This window comes from Hippoglossus hippoglossus, chromosome 15 (genome assembly GCF_009819705.1).
Source record: "Hippoglossus hippoglossus isolate fHipHip1 chromosome 15, fHipHip1.pri, whole genome shotgun sequence".
NCBI lineage: Eukaryota > Metazoa > Chordata > Actinopteri > Pleuronectiformes > Pleuronectidae > Hippoglossus > Hippoglossus hippoglossus.
The window spans coordinates 24,351,008-24,370,970 of record NC_047165.1 but is presented as its reverse complement, the minus strand read 5'-3'; the positions used below and the strand labels follow the sequence as shown (position 1 = coordinate 24,370,970).

Genomic DNA, 19,963 nt, shown 5'->3' with positions numbered 1-19,963 from the left:
GTTTTAGCAGGACAGTCGGCCAATGTAGGAGTAACGTCCCAAGTTACAGTACAGAGTTTCACAGCGGAGTTTCAATACGGAGTAACGTCTACGTTACTCCGTAGTGAGCACACCGACACGGCACATCATGAGAAATAAAGCGTCACCGCTGGTCTCAAACAGTTACGTTCTTAGGAGGAATGTGCACGGACACATTCTCTTCCTTGCATCCCTCCGCGCTGCAGTGTTTCTACAGTGTTGTTTGTTGTTATTAGCCTGTGGTAGCTAACAAGCTGCTAGCTCAGCAACAAGTCTGCTTGGTGTCGCGTTCGGTGTGGAGGGGTGGTGGGGCGGTGGGTTCGGAGCCTAGACTGGTACCGGCTGGGTGGGGCTGAGAGACGAGTGCGATCCTGTATGACTCATACAGGGGAGGAAGTACGAAACGAGACGTTTCGATAACATATTTCTTCGAATGGACTGAGTGAAAAAGTCTGCGGAGTGACTGTTTTCATACTTTGAGGGTCCCTACTGACCCCCTTCAAGTAATTACGGATAGTAAAACCCCAGAAAATGTATTTTACACAATATGGGCCCTTTAAGAAGCCTGTCGGACTCTTTGGATTTTCACTGTACTCACTTTTGGGTGGAATCTTTCCTCTTCCTTTTCTTCTCTGTTGATACAGTAACAATTATTTAAGAATGATGATTAAATTATCAAATGAAAATATTTGAAAGGCAAGGCACACACGCCACCGGGCCCGTGCATCTCCCGTCATTCTGACGTGCCTGCTGCTGTAACAACTGAATCTCCCCGGTGTGTGGATTAATAAAGTTTTATCGTATCTTATCTTAAATCAGCGCCACTGCACTGAGGCGCATTTCTCCGCCGGTCAACAAGTGACTCTGCTCGTCTGATGTTTTCCAATCACTCAAGCTTAGAACTGATCTTTATAAAAATCAGCTGAATTCATATTTATGTTCCTGGATAAACGGGGCGTCACTTCTTCTTCAACAATGGAGTTAAAACACTTGCTGTGTCATAATCTGTGGGAAGAACTTCTGCCTGCAGTAGTGTGTGTGTGTGTGTGTGTGTGCGCGCGCGTGTGCTCTGTCCCTCTTCACACACAAACTGATAATCACCATCTAGTCCTATATTCTAAAATAGTTAATAATCAATGATGTCGGATCATGTCTCTCGATCGTTCCCGTCACTTTAACCCTGATGTCCCGACTGTGCGTCACGTTATGTCTCGTGTTGTGTAGCAGGTTTAAACGTTTGTCTCATAAACTCTAGAGCGAATCAAACAAATACAAAGTTAACGTCAGTCCTGTACGTGTCCTAATAACTTGTGATCAGTGATGGTGTTTGTTGTTAAAGTGTAAAGTGAGCGCAGGTCGGAGAACAAGTGAGGAGGAAACAGACTCCGACAGAGACTCTGACACAGGACGACCGGACCTTTAATGAGTCTGTCCTGAAGCAGCGGTGGTTATAATTATTCAGCAGTGGAAACCCGCTGAAACTATGAACGTGACTATGATCAGTCACTGCATCAATGCAGAGTCGTACTCCTCTCTGCTTGAGCCCAAACATTAGCACATGTGCTGCTGCTCCTACACTCTGTGCTGTGGGAGTCAACCTAACCTGTGGCTGTAAGGTTATTCCAGCCACATGATTCGTTCAGCGCAGCGCTATTCTCATTATCTTTTGCTGTTCATGTTGTCTGTCAAAACATGGATGGGATGAGTTATATCGACGCTGTATCGGCGTGTCTTAATTTCTATCAAGGGAAAGTTATATCGCGATAATTATCGCTATTGTTTTATCGCCCAGCCCTATCTGGTAACGGGCAAGTTCAGGGGTTAATAAAAACTTTCTTGGTCATTTCAAAACTCAGTAATAGTGCAGCAGCTGGCCAAATGGGTATATTTGGCATGTTTGAAACACAGACTCTAATCACCCAGTGGACACTGCGGTTTCAGGTATATCCCTCTTACTGTCAGTGTAGTACAGCCAATTTCACAATGTGTGCCACCCTTCGTAGACTTAACCCAACAAACACCATCACTGCTTGTGCCATGTTGCATGCATTGTCACGCTGCATTATGTTCTTGCTCTCTTTTGCTGTTTTCCATTTCCCAAACATGCACTCAAAAAGTGATGCAATTGGAGCTGCTGTGCGAGAAGCAGAGCACTCTGAAGGTAAACGAAGAATGCCACTGTTCTTCTGCCTTCCAGGTGAAAACTATGGAAAGTCAATTTTTCATACGATTTACGTTCTTATGATTTATGCTGTTATGAGGTACAATGCCATTTTTAACTGGTTTTTTTTGTTAATGAGTCTTTTCTTCTATTTGATCAGTGAATAGTAAAGCCAGACTAAGAATATGTGCAATTGTTTGGCTGTAGATCCGGGTTGTTGTTAAGTATATATTGTTCCATATTCAGAGGATAAAGATTAATTTGCCTGAATCTCACATTTTTTCCACTACGTTTATGAAAATTGGCTGTGTGCTCCAAAGCATTTTTAATCACCTCCAATCTTTTTCACACTTGTTGTGCTGTATTACCTACATTCACCTGTGCCTACAGTTCCCTACCAGGAATACAATCAGGTAACACCCTTCTTCTAAATCGAATCATGCCTCATTGTGGTACAGGGTAAGGTCACTCATGTAATTAACCAAAGTAAAATGTGGAATGGCTCCACATAGTATAAAACCAGTCATATATTTACTGCAAAATATATGCAAGGATTCTTTAAATATTTTTGAAGACATGTTGACCTGTTTTTAATGGATTTTCAGAAAAGAAAGTATGTTTATTTTGGTCAACATATGGAATAGATGTGCTGTGTGTTATTTCAGCCCCATGTTTTACACCAATATTTTAAAGGAGAGAGCATTGTATAAACCATAGAAATATTACCCCAGTGACATCTAATTACCTTTTAAATGGAAAGCATAGCTAGGCTATATGGCCCAGAATTTATATCACAGTATAACATGAAGCACGGTCAGTAACGAGATATATCACAGTATATTTGTTTTTCTTAAAATGTCAATATAAATGCTTCCAAAGGGTATGCATGGAAACTGCAAGACCACCATTCCTTTACTCTTAACTTTATTACTTGTATTTCCAGAACATTTATTGTGCAAAACTGCAATAATAATAACAGAAAAAAACTGTAACTTCCAGATTTGAAAAGCACATTTTAATTAAATACCATTAAGTCAAGCTGCAAAAAGTAAAAATAAAAACTTACTTCAAGTGTAGCTGGAAAGAAGCAAAAACAGCAATAACTGCAATATACTGAACTAGACATCTTTCCTCTCCCCTCTTTTCCACCCACACAGAGTCTAGCTCCAGAGATTTATCTCTACTAAAAGGATTTTTTTTTTCTCCACAGGCGCCAAGTGCTTGCTCTTTGTGGGAACCTTTGCATTTCTCTATAATTTTGTAAGTTCACCACCTTATTACCTAAATTGCCTTGAGATAATGTATGTTGTGTTTTGATGCTGTCAAAATAAAGTTGAAGTAAATTGGAAAAACCCAAACTTAAGTGATTGACTAAATTTACAATTGAAATATTCTTAATGAACTGTGGCATTCTCAAATCATAAATACAACCATTCTATTTAAGTGATAAAAAATATAACTGCATCCCAACAGATTAAGATTTTGACCTACTCTTGTTTTAGCGAAGACCATGGTTATCCACCAATCATCATCTAACAGCAGATACTTATGTCTTCACAGTTCCTAGATCTCAACCAAACTAAACACCTATGAGATTTTGGACCAATGTAATAGACAGCCCTTTCCATTACCAACATCTAAACAGTAAATAAGGGAATAACTTTAAGAGGACCAGTGTTCCTTCCAGAGATGGGTAGGACAAATACCAAGGCACAATGAAGCTGTTCTGGCAGCTTGTTGTGGCTCAACGCTTTACTATGACCCTTACTCATAACTGTGGCACTCCACTTGAGCAATTACAATGAGCTTGACATTCAAAAGAGAGTGGTCACATGACAAACCAGGCTACCAAGCCAATGTGCTCATCTTGCATACCTGACCTGTGATTTTGGTTTGCGATAGACAATAGTACTAGTCTGTTGTTGCTCCAGACGCTGAGCACTAAGTACATTAGCAGATTTCTGAGGAGATTGGAAAACCAGGGTCTTGGCCGGTACAAAGAAATATTTCTGGCTTTTTTTTCATGCTTCTCCCACACACATACACAAAAAATATATACACAAGTGATAATGGGTAAGGATACAGTCTGATAACCTGGCAGTAACTTTTAAAACACCAGTCCAATTACCATGCAACCAATAGATGACACACATATCTGTGAGAGGGGAAACATTCAGGGACAAAAGGAAACACAGTCTTGAAAGAACCACATAACCTATGCTCCAGGCTATGAGACTTTGGGTGGTTGAATCAAATTGTTTTCTTGACATGATGACTTGGAGCATATTGCTTTGGTTATTGGAGGTAACCCCTGAATTCTGAACAATAATGTTATGGCATTTGCTGAATCTAGTGTTTTCTCTCTTATCAGGCTCATTTGATCCCTGTCAACAGCTCCTTTATAGTTCTGGCTGTAATAAAAGTTTTTCTACATAAATCACCACTCAACATGGAAGCTGGAAAACTTGTGTTTGAAGACCGTCAACCATGCAAGTGGAAACAAAACATACATTTTCCAGGGAACAAAGTCCACGAATACATCTATTTAATAAAGCTTGAGTTTTGAACTGAATTGTACAGAAACTGACAACTTATCTGCTATTGATCACTTACTGTAACTAAAGTAAATGTTCCTTCGCTTTGTTTCACCCATTAATATGAACTGTACGTTCGCATATTTCCATAAGTCATGTGCTATACTGTACTGTATACTTATATGACAGCGTATTGTCTATTACTGTCTATTATCGTCGATGTCCTCTCCCATTCAAGGAAAGGGAATTGTGTCAGTTCTGGTCAAACGCTGACTTCGCGCAACAGGTGGCAATAACGTGTAGAACACGTCCCGCAGGATTCCTCACACAGCCCTGCTTTATTACACTGATTTATCACTGAGCACACTAACAGAGACTTCCTCAGCAGACAGAGACACACGTGACGTTAGACAGACGCAGCTGAGAAGACAAACATGTCAACACAAAGGACGGCTAACTTTGACGATACTTACTTATGGAGTGTGTGTTGCTCCAGTTTGGCAGAGGGAAACTCCACAGCTCCGACAAGATGCTGTAAAGGTGACTACCATAGTGGCTCCATGTCGAGGTTGTTACCTGCTGTTATGGTTAAGACACATTTCTCATAGTGTGAGGCGAGGAAAGTAAGAGCACAGTCTATTTTCTGCGGCCCGGCTCGCTCCATGGTCTTCAGCTCTGCTGCTTTGTTCTCCTCTGTGTAAAGCACACCGCAATAGGAGATGACATCCGTTTGTGTTTTTCACAATAAAATAAACATAAAGGATTTCTATAACATCCAAATACAAAAGTGGTGTTGATTCACCATACATTTCCCAACATAACAACGCATTTACTATAATTATGAGCGCAAAATTAAAATGGATATGATATCAATATAATTAGTATTGATAATGTTGGTGGGGGATACATCTATAATCTTTATATAAATGCAGAGGCGCAGTACTTGTTTAGTTTTTCTGACTAACTTGATGCTCATGCTGCCTGCTTCAACCAGGAACAAAACAAACTCTGAATTCTCTTTCAGATCACGTGTGCCGACTGAGAAGATGTTAGAGGTCCTGCTGCTTTTAGTTCACAGCTCAGAGCAACAACATATTCAGAGATGACACAAGAGGGGCTAAAGCCACTGAGATGACAAGGAACAAGGTACATTTAACGACATGAATCTAATTATAGTCAAAATATTACATACAAATAACATTTTGCATCACTACGATGGAAATAGAAGGAATGTAGTTGTGATTTGATGATGCCACAGTTGATTAAGAACATTTAAATTGTAAATTGTGCTATGCACTTAAATATAAGGTCTGTCAAAAGTAAGGTCAAGGAAAGATGTGAAGGAGAAGACATAAGGAGTTAGGAAAGGAGAAGCACTGTGCGGAGAAAATCCAACTCCACCTACACTCAGCATTTTCTTTCAAGAAAACTTTATTTATACCAGAAGATACGCACAAAATATACAGTACTCTGTACTTTGAGCTGACAGTTATAATAACGTCCATTGTCCATTCTGGGCTACTGTAGAAACATGGCAGTGCAACTGGAAGCCTCTGTAGAAGAGGATCCCTATGTGAATATAAAGGGCTCATTCTTGGGTAATGAAAACATAACACTTCAGGTGATTACTAGCTATTGAAAACTTTATTATGATATGATTATTTACATTTCTGCCAATAGACCCCTAAATCTAAAACTTACACACTGGACCTATAAAGTGCCTTGAGATTCGTAATTCGGCGCTATATAATTAAAATTGAATTGAAATTGTCAGTTGCTGTTAGGGTTTCTCTGGATTTTCTCCTGCTAGCCCCCTGACAAAAACTCAGGAGAACGTCCAAGAGAGCCCATGTGAGAATATAGCAGGAGATTATCCAGAAGAGTCACAACAAAGTGGGTGTATTGACGATGTTTCTAGACGTAATGGACGCAAAACTGAAAAAAAGAAGACAAATAACTCAGGGTGAAAAAGAGCCCACACGTCGCGGACACAAACGAAGACGTCAACTTGGAAAGAAAACGAGATTCAAAAGCTGTTGGTGATGTTGGCCGACATAGGCGTTGAAATGCTGTTAACAAAAACTTGATTTTTGCAGCATAATTTATGTCATGTCCTGCTTCCTGAATACTCTTCCCACACTCCACCCCACTCCAGAAAATATTTCCTCATTCAGTTAATTTAAAAAGAATAGTACAAAAATGTTTACTATTAAGACTTTGCGAAAGACAAACAACAGAAATGTACAGTGTGCAATCTTTGTGAAAAAAATTAAGATAATATTCTTATGATAACTTCTTTTCTTGCACAATGTGGATTATTTTCACATGTGAATATTATGTCTTGGAATGAAAACCCTTGTTTTATGTATCTTGGGGAAATTAATAAATGAGATAACTGATCATTGTGTGCAGGTTTCTTCATAACCTGGAAACTCCACAGGAGGTTTGTAATGGAGCCGGCCGCTCCCTCCCTGTCTGAATGGGGCAAGCCGCAGCCATCTCTTCCTCTCTTCCACAATGGCGTACTGGCGATGTGTGGCCTCCTTACCCACTGGTGTCGTTTTAAAGCACTTGCTAGTTCTTACATGGGCCTAGGCTGCTGCACTGAATGAACTGCAGCATGAACAGGAGTGACACAATATCACTCAGTGACTGAAAATGAAATGTAGATGAAGCTGAGCTGGCAACTCTGTGCCGTTTAAAAAGCCCTGTTTGGAAATACTTTAGGGTTGGGTCAGTTTTTGTAGAACCTTGAGGTAAATTTGTATGCAAGCTATCTTAAGTTATAGGCTTACTTTTCAGCAGTGGTTATATAAGTCTGAAAACAATGAAAAGATAACAAAGAAAAAGAAACAAAGATAATATAAAATAAAATAAACTGAAAAGACTTTTGTGTGATATTTGCCTGATAGATGCTGTACATTAGTAAGACATGCTTACGGGTGAGGTGAACATGAGATTAGTAAATACTGAAGCCACACTGTTCAAGACGATTTTGTTTATATTAGAGATAATAATAATAATTATGTTTACTTTACATGGACATGTAAAATAAAGTTCACCCTTCAATTTTTTTTTTCAGGACAAACTGAATGGTGGTGTTGAAACAGCTGGTTGACAAAAAGTCTACCTGTGGATGAAGCGCTGTGGGACTGCAGGAGAGTGGCAGCTACACGTCGAGACTAACATCCCTTTTCCAAATTTCCTGTTCAAGATCCCTTTTTCAATTTAAAAATTTATCAGTTAGTCATTTAAATAAACACCAAAATAGATTTTTATTATTTTAATAAAGCAGGACTGAACTATTTATATAATATGATAATGTAAGGAATATATGTGGAGAAAAACTTAATTTGAGGTGATGTGAGCTGGATTCACAAGGGGAAATGGCTTTTGATTCATTCAGTTGTTGTTGTCACTTAAAACTACCCCAACAAAAAGCACTTACTGCTTTCAGAAGGCAAGTCTGTGCTTGTATTAGGGTAAAATTGTTGACAAATTGATTGACTTAGCTAATAATAAAAAATATACAGTCTGGCAGTGACCAGGTTTTCTGAAAACTTACAACCAGGGACACAGACAAAGAAAAACAATTGTCAAGAAAGGAACCATAAGTGAGTATTTTAGATGATTTAATTTAAGCTTCATGTAGCTTCAAGTTATGGCGTCTGTCGAGTAAAACTACCATAACAATTTGCTGAAATAATATAGTAGTCAGTGTTGGAGCTTGGCCACTGGCAAAATCCTTTTTAACAAAAACTCTACCTTAGTTAAGACTTGCCTCATGGTCCAGATGGTCCTTTGCAGCATCTTCTGTGTTGTGTTCCAGCAGCAGTGGATTGTCTTCTACAACGTTGCCCATCTTAAACTTGAATGTAGCCACACCCACCCTGCCCCACCCTCTTTTAGTAAGAAGTTTCAATGGTCTTGGTAAAGGTTCGTTAAGGAAAGGATCACACCTTCATGAGACGACTATCATGTATGCAGGGTTGTTGATGATAGGCCAATTGGAATCCAACTACTGTTGTGAATGCATCTCATTGCCAGATAGTAGCCTGCAGTTGCAGCTAAAGAAGTTTCTAAAGTAATACCAACTAGCACTGCATTCTTACTCCAAAATTGAGGCAGTGGGTGTAATTGTATGCCTAACAGAGCAATGAACCTAAACCACTATTTATGTTGTACTTCAGTAAAATATCACATCCCAACTATAAAGAGCTATCCTCTAGTATGCAAATGAAGCTGAGAGGCTGTGTTTGTGAATTAAGCTGAAAAGCATCTCTTACTTGCTGAAAATGTCCCGTGATTGTACACATGAATTCCAGATTGTTTATTCAGCTCTATTGGGATCTTTCCATCGCATACTTATCCCAACCAAGACAACCCCAAAGAGAAGCACTTATGAAGAAGAGAATCATCAGTGGCTCCATTTGAGGTGATCTGAGTTGGATTCACGAGGGGAATTGGCTCTTGATGCGTTCAGTTGTTGTCACTTAAAACTGCCCCAACAAGTAGCACTTACTGAATTCAACAAACAAGTTAATGCTCAAGTTAGGGTAATAGGTAGGACCAACTCTCAAACTAGGAATTCTTCAGCAATTAATGATATAACATGTCTGTCTTCATGAACTGTGTGAAGGAAAAAGAATAGCAAAATCAGCAACACTACCCCAACAAATAGCACTTACTGCTTTCAGAAGGCAAGTCTTTGCTTGTGTTAGGGTAAAGCTGGTGACCACCTAGTTGTGTAACCAAATGGGGATAGGAATGCTTGTCCCCATGAACACATAAAATGTCTGTTTGTCTACTGTAATCCACAGTTCAGACAGGTACCAGACTGCGCTTAACTAGAGAGATGAAGCTACCTGTATCCAACAGAGCAGTGACCTGCTGCCCATTGACAGTCACAGTTTTATAACGTTGAACTCCAGCTTCTTTATCTCCCGTGGGGTCAAGCTCAGGCTGGGGTGCATAGCAAGCGCCTGTGACCTTAGCTTTGCGTATTTGACACACAGAAGCTTTTTGGGCTGGCTGCTAGCAATAGAAACATACAAAGTCCTTACAAGATGGTTGTTGGTTTGCTGTAGTGCTGGTGTTACCTCGAAACTCCTGGTCAGTCTCTCTTCTTGTAAACCTGGGATGAGGCGGCTGGACTAGTAGATGGGGTGCTGCACTTGTGGGGCGTGTGGCGGGTCCTCCTCTCCGGGCATTGATGTACTGAAGAGCCAGTTTGGCAGCTGCAAGTCCCTCCACTGGCTCATGCTCCTTCACCCAGGTCCTCACCTCAAAAGGGAGTACATGGAGTAGCTGCTCCAGGATGATGGCTTCCCCCATCTGCTCCTTGGTGTGCTGCTCGGGTGGAATCCAGCGTCGATAGAGACCCTTGAGGCGGAGGTAGGTCTCTGTTGGGTTCTCAGAAATTCTCAGAAATTGACCTGAACTGCTGCCGGTAAGTCTCTGGTGAGATGTCAAACTTCATCAGCAGTGCTGCTTTGAGGTCAGTATAGCAGTGGGCTTTCTCCTCATCCATCACAGTGTAAAAAATAAAAGGTTACAATGAAGTCTTTACATGTCACAAAATAAATCCTCTTTAACCCTCGTGTTGTTCCTGGGTCGGATTGACCCAGAGTGTGTGTGTGTGTGTGTTTGTGCCACGATGCCCCTAAAACTCTTCCACACGTACTCCAGACTGCTGCGCTTCGCCGACCGCGAGACGAGACGCACGAGACGAGCCACGGACAAATTGGCGGCCGTGCGAGAGGTCTGGGACGCGTGGGTGTCGCGGCTACCGCACCTCTACAACCCGAGGCCCGAAGTGACCGTGGACGAGCAACTGGTTCCGTTCAGAGGTTAGTCTTTTTTTAAAAAATATTATTATTATGTTATGGTATGTTATGTTATGTTATGTTATGTTATGTTATGTAGATAGCGGCTGCTAGTCCTCGTCCTCATCTCATCTCCTCTCATCTCTTCTCCTCCTGTTTTTCTCCCTAGACCGGTGTCTGTTCCGTCAGTACATGCCCAGCAAGCCGGCGAAATACGGGATCAAGTCGTGGGTGGCCTGCAATGCGAAATCAAGCTACGCTTGGAAGATGCAAGTGTACACCGGAAAGCCGAGCGGCGGACGCCCAGAACGGAACCAGGGGTTGCGGGTAGTGCTCGATGTAACGGAGGGACTGCACGGTCGTAACGTCACGTGCGACAATTACTTCACCTCCTACGAACTCGCGCGGCAGCTCCTGGAGAGGAAGCTCACCGTGGTCGGCACGGTTCGGAAGAACAAGCCCAAGCTCCCGACCGGGCTGCTCACTGTCAAGGGAAGAGAGGTGAAAAACAGGAATGTGGTGCTCCTGAGCACACGGCACCCCGAGGCCGACATCAGCGACCGCGAGGACAGGAAACTGGTCATCGTCCTGGACTACAACCGCAACAAAGGTGGCGTGGACAACCTAGACAAGGTGATCGGAACGTACAGCCGCAGGAGGATGACCACGCGCTGGCCCCTGGTCGTCTTTCACAACATTCTCGACGTCTCTTCCTACAATGCCTTCGTGATATGGAGAGAGATCAACCCAGACTGGATGCCGGGCAAGCTGAATAAGCGGAGGGTGTTCCTAGAGCAGCTGGGAAAGGCTCTCGTGACTCCGTTCATCGCACGAAGGGAGTGCATCCCCCGCACGGACACGTCCGCCGCGGTTGTGAAGGCTGTAAAAGCCGCCGCCGCCGCACAGAGAGCTCTTGACTACGACGCTCGACCCGAGTGTCCGGCCTCCTCCATAGCCCTAGCAGCAGCCCCGCTCGGGGCGAGTAAGAGGAAGAGGTGTCAGATATGCCCCAGGAAAAAGGACTGTAAAACTCACACCGTGTGCCGTGGGTGTTACAAATACATCTGCAAGGGCTGCTCACTTGTCTATTGCCCTACGTGTGCGTCCTAATATGGGGTGGGCTATGTGAGGGGGCCAACAGCCGGGGGAAGCAGGGACAACACAAGGGTTAAACAAATCAAATGACTTTTGTAAAACTGTTGAAGACCTCTGATTTAAACAAACAGGAAGTTATGCCCCTGTTTAAACCCTCGCACTATACACTGACGGCGAGATGAACGAGCCGTGTCCCTAAACCGCTGGTGTGTGTGTGTGTGTGTAACCAAAATGCAGAGCTGACGAGTGTGCACCCTCGGTCGCCCCACAGCTAAACAGAGTAGGTGATGGTTAAATAGCGATCAACTAGGAACTGCAACAGGAAGCGTGAAAATGTTTGTCGGCGTGTGTACGTGTGAGTGTGTGTGAAGAAATGCACAGACCAATTGTATGCGAGTTAAGCCATCCCACGTGATACTACTCAGCCAATCAAGTCTGTGCATTCCAGGGGGTAAACATTGCGACTCTACAGTGCAGACAGATGAGAGAGTTAGAGGCAAGTTACACATGAGAAGACGGTAGAAAGAAAAGAAAGATAGTGATACAGGTAGAGAAAACAAAGGGAGAGATACAGAGGAGTGAGACGGAGAAAGGGAGACAAACAGAGGAGTGAGATGTTTATTTGAACATGCACAATTTTCACATTTTATTTATTTTCTCTTATTTTGAAATGCAGCCCTACTTTTATTTAGTTAATGAGAGAACATTATACATATCTGTATGAGAGTTGTGTGAGGGAGAAGTTAACGCTAAGTTGCATGTTCTGGAATGAACATAGATGTGCTGTTTCTGTAATTTTACTCAAGCCAGAAAATAAGTCACCCTCTCAGTTCCTTCACAGATGTTCAGAGGATGCTTTCCTTTTTTGACATTCCTGGTTCACACTCACATGTCTTGCTGTCAAAACACAAAAATTATAAATGGCAAGATTTGGGACCGTGGATAAAAAAATGTGTCAATGCTGACATTTGGGAAAAGACATCAGATCCTGTTGTTCAGTATAATCCATTTTTGAAAGTGTTTAGAAAATGATTTACATCTGTTGTTCACAGATTCAGGACTGTTCAACTGGTACCAGACACACTTATAGATGCCCAATATGCACATGCATATTTACATTATACAAACAACATTTCAAGGGCTCAAGGTAATCATGATGTGGGTTTAATTTAAAACATGGAACCTATGGTTATCACACCAAAATCTGAGACAATATCCACTGAAACAGAAAGCCATCGATGGTATTACACCAGTTTTCAACTCTCTATTGAGGGCAGGTGTAAGTGTTCCTTGCAAGGATTCACTAGTGCACACTCCGATTTTTCCGGTCAAGAATATTTTTGATAAATCACAACCTGACGATTGGCGAATCATCCAAGATTTGTAAGTTGTCAACGCCGCAGTACAACAACGCGCTTTGTCTGTTCCAAATCCTTAAACAATCCTAAACAAGCAAGTTCTGCAGGATAGTAGATGGTTCTCTGTTGTTGATCTGGCAAATGCATTTTTCAGCATTCAAATTGATAAAGACAGCCAATACTGGTTTGCGTTTGAGTCTAACAGAGAAAGTTATACCTTCACATGCCTATGTCAGTGCTATTTACAACCAGGCACTAAAAGAAAGCTTAAGATCATTAGAGATAACACCAGGAAGTGCACTTTTATAATATGTTGACGATTTAATGATTTGTGCTCCAACAGAAGAATATTGTGAAAAGGATTCTGTAGCTCTCCTAAAACATCTAGCTGCAGAAGGTCATAAGGCAAGCCTGAAAAACTGCAGTTTGTAAAAGAACAAGTTTAATTTTTAGGGCATGTGATCACAGCAGAGGGCAAATCCCTCCCCCCTAAGAGAGTAACAGCAATTTTAAATATTCCTAAACCTGTTACAAAGAAACAAGTGATGTCATTCCTGGGAATGTGCTCTTATTGCAGATCATTTATTCCTAACTATGCTGTCCTCGAGGAGCCCCTCAGCGCAATCGCACACGGGCAAGGCCTACAAGCATATAGTAAAGTCACATGGACTGATGACACAGAGAAAGCTTTCACTCACTTGAAACTGACCTTACAAATGACCCTGACTTTAGGACTACCCAACCCTGACCGACCTTTCACACAGGCAGTTGACGAGAAGGGGGGCTACATGACATCAGTGCTACTCCCAGACCATGGGGCCAAACAGAGACCTGTGGCATTTTTCTCAGCGAAACTTGATCCTGTTGCTGCAGGCCTCCTTACTTGACTTAGAGCTGTAGCAGCTTCAGATAAGACTGTCATTGGCATCCAAGGATTTAGTAGGATACTCCTCACTCACCCTGCTGACCCCAAATGCTGTGTCTATGATGCTATCTATAACATGCTATTCTGTTGGAAATGCCTAACATCACTGAAAAGATGTAATGTTCTAAACCCAGCTACTCTTCTTCCAACAGAAGGAGATGGTGAACAACACAACTGTGTAGTAACAATAACTGAAGTTTGTTCCCCCAGACCAGATTTACAGGAAACACCATTGCAGAATCCAGACTTTGAACTGTCTGTGGATGGATCAACGTCTCGCAATTCAGACATGGGAGCAAATCAAGTTGGTTTCTCTGTGGTAACAGCACATGATACATTGATTGCACGACCACTCCCTGCTTCTCTGTCTGCACAAGCAGCAGAGCTCACTGATCTCATTGAAGCATGCAAATTGGCTAAAGGGAAAAGGGTGAATATCTACACTGACAGTAGATATGCATTTGGTGTAGTACATGATTATGGCACGATTTGGAAACACAGACAATTCCTTACATCATCAGGCAAAGCAATTGCACATCATGCTGTGTCTCAGATGCTTGATGCTAATAATGACCTAGTATCACAAGGTAATGCCAGAGCGGATGCAGCAGCGAAAGCAGCTGCTCTCCAGCCAATATCTGCTTCACACATTCTCTTACAGGTTGACCTAACCACCCCCATGGCTGACCTGCAGGAACCCCAACTTGGAGCCACAGTGGATGAGCGTGCACTTTGGAGGAAATGTGGCTGCACATACACAGATGGGGTGTGGGTAGGCTCTGATGATAAACCTTGTCTGCCAAAATATCTGTTTCCCTATTATGCAAAGTTAACGCATGGGATGGATCATGTTTCGAAAGGATCGATGTTGGCTGCCATTTTACAACACTGGTTCACAAAGGGGTTTTCCAACTAGTCTCAGAAATTTTGTCACGCAAACATGATTTGGATTCCATTTGTTAGTGCGGGACTTAAACAATTAAGTAAATATTTGGGCATTGATTTGAGACAACATTGTGCCTACCACCCATCCAGTGGTGGAGCGGTGGAAAGAGAAAATGGCACACTAAAAAAACAAATTGGCTAAATGCTATGAGGAAACTGGATTGTCATGGACTAAGGCTCTGCCACTCGTTCTCATGCAGATGAGAATGAGAATTAGACCAAAATATGGAGTGAGCCCATTTGAGATTCTGTTCGGAAGTCCAGCAAACACGGGCATTGGACCTGTTAAAAGGCAATTGCCCTCAATAACTCTCTGTGATGATGTTGTACTGGCTGTTTAGTCGGCTCTTTTTGTGGATAAAAGCTGCTACTCAAGCACTGAATTTTTTCCATAGTGCAGTGTTTGTTGTCATAGATTTAGTGATTGAGTATTCTCAGCTAAAGCTACATAATTTGAGTCTTTTTGAAACTACTTCTCAGTAGTTGGACTTTTTATTTCATGTTTGTGCATGAAAGCACTTTTGAGTCTTTTACAAACGGCTGAAGTTACTGAATTATGCATGTTGTATTACCTTGTGTCCTTAACATGCACTTTTTGGTTTTTAATTAAAATGCAGCTAATTGAGTGTAAAAGGGAATATTTCCCTCTCTAGCATCGCCACCTGCTGGTCGTTTTGGTTTATCATTAACCTTTTATTGTGTTGGCATACAGTGATATTCTGTACTATCTCAGGTTCAAACTGCACCATGTTTTCATTAAATACATTTGAGAAGTGGAAAATTTCCTCGATTTGGGTCGCGGCTTGTCATTAAGGGGTGATGGTGGGTCCCGAAGCCAGACCAGTTGAGAACCACTGCTTTAAGGGAACCTCTATATTGCACACAGTGAGACTGTAGAAAGCAGTTTCGGAGAACCCATGGAGTGAGGTTACTGGGATAATACAATGCGACATGATTTGGTCAGACTCTTTTATTGATGGTAACGCACAACACTACATCAGCAGGATAGCCCTTGTGTAATCGGTTATCAGTGTAGAGATACTGAATCTCGGACCCTGAGCCCACGCATGTCCCTGAACAATTTATTGGTAAGGCATCTAATCTCATTGTATGTAGTGTCTTGTAGACAGTTTCCAGGTACATGGAAACGTCATGCTCCACATGGTCCATGAGTACTTCTGCAATGTCAACTTCCATTTTGATATGTTCAGACTTGCTGCTTGGTAGGTGCAGTGTCCATATGAACCCTTCCAGAAAACACTCGAGGTCCATGAGTATATCAAACACCTTCTCCATCACAGCACCTTTATGTACATCGATGACATTGTAGTACTCAGTGAAGACAGGTTCCCAGTGGCATCTTGTGCTACCTTCTCAGTGAGCATAGTCACCATGTCATGACAATTGATTTTATGTAGCAGGATGGTCAACATCGCTTGGGCCTCTTCTTTGTAGTGCAGCATGATAGCATTTGCTATATCGGTTCTAGTTATCATAGAGTCCAATGAATTGATAAGGTTTTGACCATTGACCTGTGTGACACGCATGTAAAACTTGAGCATCTTAACATCATCCCTGGTCAGAAAGCACAGGATGTAGTATATTACTTCACCGATCGAAATGTCACCATCACGGTCCGCTGAGGATCGGTTCTGACCAGAGGATCTGGTTTCAACCGATATGTTGTCACTACTACGTTCCGGTGATGATTGACTCTGACCAGAGGATTCGTTTTCGACAGAGATGTCACCACAACATCCTGCTGAGGATTGGCTCTGACCAGAGGGCCCGGGGGTCTGATGTGTTCTGGAATAGGCCTCCCAAGCTGTCATCAACATAACACTGGTAGCATCTCCCCTGCTAACTGCATAATCGATCAACTAATGATAATTAATATCATTGTCATGTATATCTACCTCTGTCAACATCCCATGCACACAGAGGACGTCAACAATGTGGTTCAATCGGTGGTCCCCTTTACCAAAGGACTCCTTTATGTAGTGGAGTCGGTTTCTTTTTTGGCTGTCCATGGTGGATATTTGTAAGTGTTCGGTTCAGTGGAGTGTGTGGAACTATGTAATGATTTATGCTCCAACTTTGCTTTTTGGCTCAACATTCAGAGATTGGACGATCGAGTGGTTGGACCGATCGGTTGTGGTTGGACGATCGCGTGGTTGGACGATCGCGAGGTTGGACGATCGCGTGGTTGGACGATCACGTGGCACACACCTTACTTTGTGATGCCTGGGGTCCAGATGATTGATCAGGGGGGTTATCACATAGTACAGCCGCATGCGATCGAAGAACCCGGGCAAGAGATTAACGGACCCGGGCAGGAGATCAACGGACCCGAGCAAGAGATCAACAGACCTGAAGATATCAACGGACCCAAGCAAGAGGTCAGATATAGAGAGATGACCCCTGACGAAGAGGAGTTTCTGAGACGTAACCCACGTTGGCGAACACTAGGTTTCACTACCACAGACCTGGCGAACAATGGATTTACGCAATACAATGATATGGAGTATGTAATGAGTTACGAAATCACCAACTCCAGGCTGAAGGATGTTACTATGAAACACATTACTAGCAATCCCGCACCCAAGGCTTGCTGTGGTCTGACCAATCCACCACACTGTTGGATACCACCAAACAATGCAGGCCCAGTGGACATCATATGTGAGGCAGCCGGGGACCCTAGGAAAAATTGGGAAATGGATATAGAGTCCGGTGTCCATTGTCATAGCACACTGTGCAACCCTAAGCGCTTGGTCTACACGAAACAGATTCCTTGCAGTGTACTGGATTGTAAGACAAGACCACAGACTTACCAATCTGTGAATCTATCGAGGTGTCCTACAAGGGGCTTCAAGCATGTGATGCTGACAATCGGCGAGTTCCCGACTAGGGTACCTACACATAATAGACACCTCGCGGTCAGAAGCGCAGATACGTTGTACCTGGGTGCAGTCTGCACCATGCAGAACGTGCGTGGATTGTTGGTGCACAAGGTTTTTGCTACGGACATCAAGGTTTTAGCAGATATCTTAGATATGCACACCTCTCTCCAGGTGCACCCGTTCGTTCCCAGGACGTACTCTCTGCAACTGTTATATACCCCGTTTTTTAAACATGTCAGGGGTAGGTTATTTTGTTGGAGAAAAAGCTGGCGAGCGTAGCCTAGGTGGACCGTTCGGACCTATGTCAGGGACTGAGAGATCCACCCTAGCCTACCATGTCATGCAATGCCTTCTGCGAGTACAGATCCTAGCTCTCAGGGTTCTGGGTTTCACTATGAAGTGTATACAACCAGCGAGGATATGGACCTGGCATACTGGATTCAGAGTGGATTTCATCGGGTGCTTGGTTGACACTGCATATGACCTAGCCGAAGGCGATCCTGTTGTGTGGGGAGGACGAGAAGGGATATCTACTATCCGCAGAACACTGCAGCAGTTGGGATTGTTTGAGGTTTTACGCAAGACACTTTGGACAGCCATGCTTCCCGTGTGGAAAGCGAGCTGCCATGCTTGGTCCGGTCTAACCCCAGCGATGCATATGTACTCTACGATATGTACAACCTGTGTGCATTCACAGAGCAAGAGGTCTCGGTACACAGCGATCTGGAGACTATACTAGGCTGTGGCCGGTACAATGAGCCCTCGCTATAAACTGTGGGCTCGATCCTTGAACCTTACGGGCCTTTCTGCATACAGACACACAACCAGCTTTTCAGGTGGAACAAGGCCATCATAGTGGAGCCTGTTGTTGAGGATCCAGCACTAGCTCGGATGTTACAGGTGTTCAAAGGTAGATCTCTAGAGGTTTACGATCGTTCACGGAAAAGGAAGATGCGAAACTACGATTCAGAGGACCTAAACCAAGAACCAGACTCAACTGTTGTCACTAACCCAGGGAGCCAGGACTCACCTGTCTCTGGTCAAGGACGCAGGCACAAGGCACCCACAGTGGCACAAGATCCAATAGTCAGTGATCCTCTCAATCGGGTCGATCATCTAGACCAGAGGTCTTCAACAGGGGGTCCGCGGACGTTGAAGACCCCTGATCTAGACCCATGTTGCTACAGTGTGTATTACACCCCTTAATTGACTACGTTACACCATTGTGTATATGACAGGCCCTCTCGCCATTGTGTACGTTACACCATTGTGTATCTTTGTATATGCCATATAGCAATAAAAAACGCGTCAAACGTGTCACATTGTGTTTTTTTTTATTATCGTAAACGCGAGGCTCTAGAAACAGTCTACAGAGCGCTCAAAACAGTCTACCGTAACTCATGAAACGCTGCCGCAACGTCAGCAGCATACTAAGTCTAAGGGCGTAACAAAGTGGAAAAGGTGGTTGGACGATTCATAGCCTTAACATTGGTTGGACGATTCATAGCCTTAACATTGGTTGGACGATCCATAGCCTTAACATTGGTTGGACGATCCATAGTCTAACATTGGTTGGACGATCCATAGTCTTAACATTGGTTGGACGATTCATAGTCTTAACATTGGTTGGACGATCCCCAGTCATAACATTGGTTGGACATTCAAGTCATGACTTAACTGTACAATCTATGTGGCACTTATCCAACCAATGGAAGTGAATGAGCTCAGTCTGTCATGTAAAAGCCCCCACACCAGCATTAGAGGCTGCAGGACGTCGACCAGTGAACAGCCCTCTTACGGTGTACAGCCTGATTGTATTAAAGTATTAATACTTTCACATAGTGACCTGCAATATACAATGGCACGGCAACATGGATAAGCGGTTCATTGTGACAGCCCAGCCTCCGTGGTATCTAAAGACGGAGTACAATGACACTTTTGATTGTGAAAGTGTAGAAGGACTGTTTGATACCGTGGTTGACCTAATGATGGAAAAACAACAACTATCCGAAAGAGAGAAACGATACAAATCGAAAACCATATACAAGACCATCAGGAACAATGTGATCCGGGATGCTGGCAGTATAGAGCAAAAACCTTTGCTATCACTACTGCTTGCACTGCACCTAGTGGACATCGAAGGTGGAAACGACTTTAATTCTATGGCAGATGTAGACAAGGCCGGTCTCAAACACGTACTGC

The 19,963-nt window shown here is 43.0% G+C and overlaps 1 protein-coding gene across 2 annotated transcripts in view; it reads right to left on the bottom strand.

Annotated features, from left to right (window-relative positions):
* Window positions 1–5,410, bottom strand: part of LOC117775889 (ras and Rab interactor 2-like) — a 44,236-nt gene extending 38,826 nt beyond the window's left edge. For both annotated transcript variants that reach the window (XM_034609440.1, XM_034609441.1), the window contains exon 1: window positions 5,187–5,410. The gene's annotated coding sequence lies outside the window, so the exon portion shown is untranslated. The remainder of the gene's footprint in view (window positions 1–5,186) is intronic.
* Window positions 5,411–19,963: the final 14,553 nt, after the last annotated feature.